General features: G+C 35.7%; 1 pseudogene; it reads right to left on the bottom strand.

Moving 5' to 3' along the window:
• Positions 1-472: 472 nt before the first annotated feature.
• On the bottom strand, positions 473-619 carry LOC145247646 (U2 spliceosomal RNA; annotated as a pseudogene).
• Positions 620-6,969: the final 6,350 nt, after the last annotated feature.

The raw sequence follows: 6,969 nt of genomic DNA, 5'->3' as shown, positions 1-6,969 counted from the left end.
TCCTTCACAAACAACTTGAATGATCTGGAGAATGACTTGAATGGGTTTGAGAATGGGTTGTAAAAAGGGTTATCAGTTTACATTAACTTAATACAGAAAAGTGATCCCCCACGTTATATAACAAAGTTACAAACATAAATACAGCATGTAGTAAGCACAGATACTACACTTTGATCTTGGCCAAGAAAAGGGTATTTATTTGTTCCCCCACCGAGCAAATTAGGCACAAGGCCGATTTTTAATGTGAGGAGTGAAGGGGAAATGGGGACCAACTCACCGGGGAGTGGGGGAGCTGGATAGTCACAATTGCCCCTACATTGACCAAGGTCTTATATGTGGGGTTTCCCCCACAGATGGTCTTTGCTTGCAGTATCTGCCGGAACAGATGGTATTTATTTGCTCCCCCACTGAGCAAATTAGGCACAAGGCCGTTTTTAATGTGAGGTAAAAACCAGCTCCCCTAAAAGTAGGCAAAAAGGGGGCACTCTGGTTACCAAAAATAATAATTGTCCCAGTATAGAGGGTTTCCCCTCCATTGACTGGTACAAATTATCTTAAGTGCAGCATCTGCCGGAACAGATACTACACTTTGATCTTGGCCAAAAGGCCAAGAAAAGGGCATTTATTTGCTCCCTCACCGAGTAAATTAGGCACAAGTCCGATTTTTAATGTGAGGAGTGAAGGGGAAATGGGGACCAACTCACCGGGGAGTAGGGGAGCTGGATAGTGACATTTGGTATGAAGGGTTGCCCCTACATTGACCAAGGTCTTTTATGTGGCCAAGAAAAGAAAAGCTTAAAAAGCAAAGAACAGCATCTATTAACAACAGACCTTTGATCGTAACCAAAAAGGCCAAGCACAAAAGTGTTATGGACAGACCGACAGACCGACCGACGACCGACGGAGTGACTTATAGAGTCGCTTGCACACGACGAAAAGTCAACAAACATTGATCTTATTTTGTTTTTATTTTTTCACTTTCAATAACTAGAGCCCCTTTTTTAAGAGCTGGATTTCCACTACACCAAAAATCGATTTCGCATGTAACTCTGCCCTCGTGGGGAGGCAAGTAAATAGGAACACTTTCTGCAAAGACAAGAGTAAAAAAAAAAAACTATTTATTTACAAAAAAAACAAACCAAATATCATGAATAAATATTTGAAGATATGAAGAACTCGGAGCATAATTTCTTTTAAATAAAATAACCGGCTACAGCACTAAATAACACGAAAATGACAAACCAAGCAGCACGAATAAATACTTGAAAATATAAAACTCGAACGAGAAAATATTTTACCAAAATGTTTACCTAAAATATATCCGAAAAAATGTGGATATGTTCTAAAGCAAAATAGCTAAATCACTCATCATGAATAAATGTTAGAAGATACAAGAAAATTGAAGCGTGCAACTTTATCAAAAATGATGGGATTCATTATTAAATAATCCAAAAATGTTGATATGCCGTAAAACAAAACAACAAATAACGTATCACGAATAAATATTTGAACATATAAAGAACATGACCCTAAATTCCTTGATCCAAATGACCCCATTCGGCAAAAAATATCTCTAAAAGAGTTGGTACGCCGTAAAACACAACAACCAGTCAAAACGTTAAAAATGCAATCTTTTTAAAACCTATAAACATCGAGCCAACTTCTCAAGGTAAAAGAAAAACAACGATTAGACTAATCTAACCTTGCATGAAGTACCTGACCAATTATATAACACATTTCTGATATAATATTTCACAATCAAGTTGGGATAATATCTTCTGCTGTCGAAAACTGTTGTTTTTTTTTCACTAAAGAAGCAATGCGAACAATTCTTTTATTCATTGTTATTTCAATGGAAAAAGTTCGACTCAGATTCAGTCTTGCATACACATTAAAACTAGTGATTATACCACCACTGCAACGAGATTTCATTTTTTCCTTTGTTTGTCCAAGATCAAACGGAATTTCCATGAATTGAGTTTCTTTCCAAGGACACCATATCTGTGATACACGCTGTCAGTATATTTTTCGTGATTATACCTTTATATAACGGCTTGAATTAAAGTTTAACGGTAGACATCTTATCCTTAAAGAGCCAACGAGTAGACATCTTACCCTTAAAAGGCCAACGGGTAGACATCTTACACTTAAAGGGCCAACGGGTAGACATCTAACCCTTAAAGGGCCAACGGTAGTTATTTTTAAAAGTGTTATAAAAAGATCTAAGTTGTCAATGAAAATGTTTTCCGGCAATTTTTTTTATCGTTCACATGTTAAGCATTGTGGAAATTTGAAACGCATACACATTAAAATCTACTGATTATACCACCACTGCAACGAGATTTCATTTTTTCCTTTGTTTGTCCAAAATCAAACGGAATTTCCATGAATTGAGTTTCTTTCCAAGGACACCATATCTGTGATACACGCTGTCATTATATTTTTCGTGAATGCTACATCATCGTCATCTTCAAATATACGTGTAATACCAATAAATACGTGTCATAAACCGCCCTAACAGATCATCAAATTTTTTTGAACCACTCCACTACTTTTAATAATATAATAGCCATCATCATTGACCTGACAATTTATTACGTCAATAACTATTAATATCCAATGCATTTTATCTACATCAGTTATAGTTGATTATATAAATCATATAAACCTTAATGGGTTTCATATTTAAATTCTCCAAAACCATAACTACATGATTTTTCACGCATATTTCATACAGAATATAGTTTACACTATGCTATATTATTAAAGCTTAAACTACAAAAAAAAACTTCGCTATTTTATCACACGTGCCATGGGAAAAATAATTTCAATATCTTATTTGTGGGTCCCGCTTATTAAAAAATATCAAATATTCATTTGGAAAATATTTGGAAAATATTATAAACCGATAACAGCTGCATGTATTTATATTACGTATCTATACATTTGTTATAGCTGAATTACATACGAATAAACCGATCCACATACATAAATACTGCAAGACAAGGCATTAAAGCAAAGTCTACTTCCGGAGAGCAAAATGTGGTTAAATGCTTCAAAAGAAAATTGGTACAAACCTGTTTTTTTTTTTAGCATGTAGTGTTTGTTAGCAGGTAAACGAAAAGAAAAGGAAAAAAAGGGGTCGCTACTTCTCTTTATATATTTTCTATCTTGTTACCCGATATGCAAATGAACTGCTTCCGGTTTTTAATAAAAAAGGACGGTTTTTCATAGACTCGGGTAGTTTGGAGTTGGATGTCGGCGCAGCAAGTGTATAGAGCAAGGTTACAAGCTTTTGAGTAGTGAGTTTTTACAGCAGCGCATCAAATTTAATTAGAGCTTGTATGTTCTTGTTAATACATTTTTCTACTCTATTTCCGTGTTCTGTTTTCATTGTTCAACCTTAAAACAAGGTTACATCAAAGGGAGGTCACTCTCACATTCTTATCCAGTGTTTTTAAAGCCAACTTTTGTCAATTGCCCTGTTTTGAAATGGTTTCGCCTTAAAAAAAATGGTATGCGGCCCTTTTCAAAGCATAACGCGTGGACTTACTACAGAATAAACAAGCAAAATATATAGAATAAACAGATAGATCATGTGTATTAGAAAAGAAATATAATCAGTTAATTGTAATAATTATGATAATAATAAGGATCACATCCATATTAACGTAAGTAGTGGAAAAAAAAGTTTTATGGGTTTATGAATTTTACGTAATGGAAGGAAGAGATTCTTTTCTCAGCGCATCCATTTAATTTACATATGTATGCCTGTAAACCACAAGTCTGTTTACTATAAAAGACACTGTCCTTACGTCTTTTTCTTTTAAAATGGAATACATCACTGAATAGCTGCATATTAAGAATATGCATTTTATTGTGTTTTATCGATCAAAAACCATGAAAAAAAAACTTATTCTTTTTGTTATAATGATGAATCGATCTTCTTGCCGGGAGTTGGTACTCTATAGGTGAAAAAAAAACTCAATTATTTCCCTGGATTCCGTTTCTTTTCATATGTTAATGCAAGTATTTATGTCCTGTAGCCGTGTCGGCAAATGTCCAAACAATGTGCTGCATTCCTCCATTCCATATTCTACGAAGACGAAGGCTTGGTTTGAAAAGATGGCGAAACTAATGTCATGCACTGCTGAAAGAAATAGGATGAGGAGGAAAATGGGGATCTTGGTGAGGAGGGGGAGAAGAATGGAAGATTGGGGGAAAATGGTAGATGAAGTAGGATGCTGAAAGAAGAAGAGTGGAAGAAGAAGATTGATGATGAAGAGATGAAGAAACAAGGAGTGTAGAAGAGAGAAAGATGCAGAGGTATGATAGCGAATGAGAGAAGAAGAGGAAGAAGAAGAAGAAGAAGAAGAAGAAGAAGAGGAGGAGAAGAAGGAGGAGGATAAAAGAAGAAGAAGAAGGATGAGGAGGAGGAGAAGAAGGAGGAGGAGAAGAAGAAGAAGAAGAAGAAGAAGAAGGAGGAGGAGGAGGAGGAGGAGAAGGAGGAGGAGAAGGAGGAGAAGAAGAAGAAGAAGAAGAAGAAGAAGAAGAAGAAGGATGATGAGGAGGAGGAGGAAGAGGCGGAGAAGAAGGAGGAGGATGCGAAGAAGAAGAAGAAGAAGAAGAAGAAGTATGATGAGGAGGAGGAAGAGGAGGAGAAGAAGGAGGAGGATGCGAAGAAGAAGAAGAAGAAGAAGAAGAAGAAGAAGAAGAAGAAGAAAAAGAAGGAGTAGGAGGAGAAGAAAGAGAAGAAGAAGAAGAAGAAGAAGAAGAAGGGGGAGAAGAAGAAGAAGAAGAAGAAGAAGAAAAGAAGAAGAAGAAGAAGAAGAAGAAGAAGAAGAAAAGAAGAAGAAGAAGAAGAAGAAGAAGAAGGAGGAGGAGGAGGAGAAGAGGAAGAAGAAGGAGGAGGAGGAGAAGAAGAAGAAGAAGAAGAAGAAGAAGAAGAAGAAGAAGAAGAAGAAGGAGGAGAAGAAGAAGAAGAAGAAGAAGAAGAAGAAGAAGAAGAAGAAAGTAAGACAATGTACAGTATTACGTTGTTCAAAAAAAAAGAAAAAGAGAGAGGTGATCGGGGAGATAAACCAGGATTTGGAGATAAAAGCTTCTTTCTCCGATCGCCTTTAATGGAGGGAAATATCTTAAGCCCAAATCAAGGATAAGTGTATATATATTTTAGATTTGCTAAAATGGACAACATACAATTTTAGTGAAATGAGATTTGCTTTAAATCAATAATTGCCAACTGCATAAATGCGAAAAAAACAAAAAGAACACCCACACACACACACACACACACACACATATATATATATATATATATATATATATATATATATATATATATAGTAATCCACATACGGTACTGTTTCGCCGTTTCACAGCTCATCAGTGCGGCTAGACAAGCAACTACTTCAAGTCAGGTTCGACAGTCAGAGCTTCTAAGCGTTGCGGTATACGGCTGCTGCTATGCGGGCAGTGAATTAACAATGTTTTGACATTGTCCAAATACCTAAGCTGAATTTGTTTACACAAAGAGTATCGCTAATAGTAGTTTGTATATCACTTCCCAATATGCTCAACCCAAGATAGGGAGCATTATAGTCATCCACATATAGTACTCTTTCGCTGTATCACAGCGCATGTATACTAGCAACGAAACCTGGCATTGTCTCGGATTAAATGAGGATTAACGAATGTTCTACACTTTCCATACTTTATTGTCATAAAATTCAGTATAATTACTCATTTTTTATCAAATAGATTGATACCTGCTCTAGTCAGGAACCAACCACGATGCACCGGGAGGAAACTTCACACACCTCCACATAGTGACTTAGTCCAAAATAGTGTATTCTACATTGTTCTTGAGAGATGATTTTATAAAATTATTTTCGTATAATCGATTAAATTAAAGTTCCAAATGCAAAAGTGTCAGTTGGGTGTGCTCTAAAGGAAAACATTCACTTTGGACACGCCTCTGTCTTATCAAAGAAACTGCTGATTTTATGCAACATGTTCCTGCTTTTTGATAAAGCTTTTCAAACGCACTGTTGCTTTTTGGCTGTATAAGGGTGTTTACTTTTGGCAAACTGTTCATTCTGTAATCGAATGCTTTCGATTATAAATTTTCGATACTTGTCGGAGGCATTCCGATACAAAACCTATCTAGGAACACTCCAAGATACAGAGGATACAGTTATGTGGAATTATTTTTAAATCGGCCCAGACATTTCGGAGTCCATAAGAAAAGAACTCAGACACACAGAATACACAGATAAAGATACACACAATGTGCCGTATATATATATATGTATATATATATATATGCGTGTTTGTGTGTGTGTGTGTGTGTGTGTGTGTGTGTGTGTGTGTGTGTGTGAAACAATAGATAACACTTCAAAGTTAAAAAAAAAAATTATTTGATCAGAAATTAAAAACATGTGAATATTAAGAAAATTCTGTAATCCAGGGTATTTCAAAGCTAAATGCGTCTTATCAGATGTAAGAAAAATACCGAAGTTATGTAGAAAGGAACTTTGTATAAGAAAATTGTGTGTTGTATAAGCTGGTTAAACAATAAATTTGGCAGGAAAACGTGACCAATGTTGAATCTTCGTGAGGTCAAGTAACGACAAACAAAAAAAGTTGATCACAAGTCGATGCAACGCCCAGAAGATGATGTCAAAGCGAGGTCAAATTTTAAGACGCTAAATCTCTGATCAGCGAGTGACCACATTTTTGCGAAACAATGCAGATCGGAATGACGTCGTAATTTGAGCAAAATAAAAAGTGTCAAAACAACGATACGAGAGAGATGCTAACAACACAGTTTTCTGCACACCACCTACTAACCTCGTCATGTCGTCATAAGATCTGTCAAATCTGTCTATTGTTTTTTTTTTGTTTTTTTTTTTTATTATTAAATAGACTTAAACACAATTGACGATTCGGCCATTAACAGAGAGAAAT

The sequence above is a fragment of the Euprymna scolopes genome, chromosome 25, assembly GCF_053919585.1.
Source record: "Euprymna scolopes isolate OS-2025 chromosome 25, ASM5391958v1, whole genome shotgun sequence".
Lineage (NCBI taxonomy): Eukaryota > Metazoa > Mollusca > Cephalopoda > Sepiida > Sepiolidae > Euprymna > Euprymna scolopes.
Note: the sequence above shows the minus strand (reverse complement) of the source record. Positions and strands in the feature narration are given on the sequence as shown.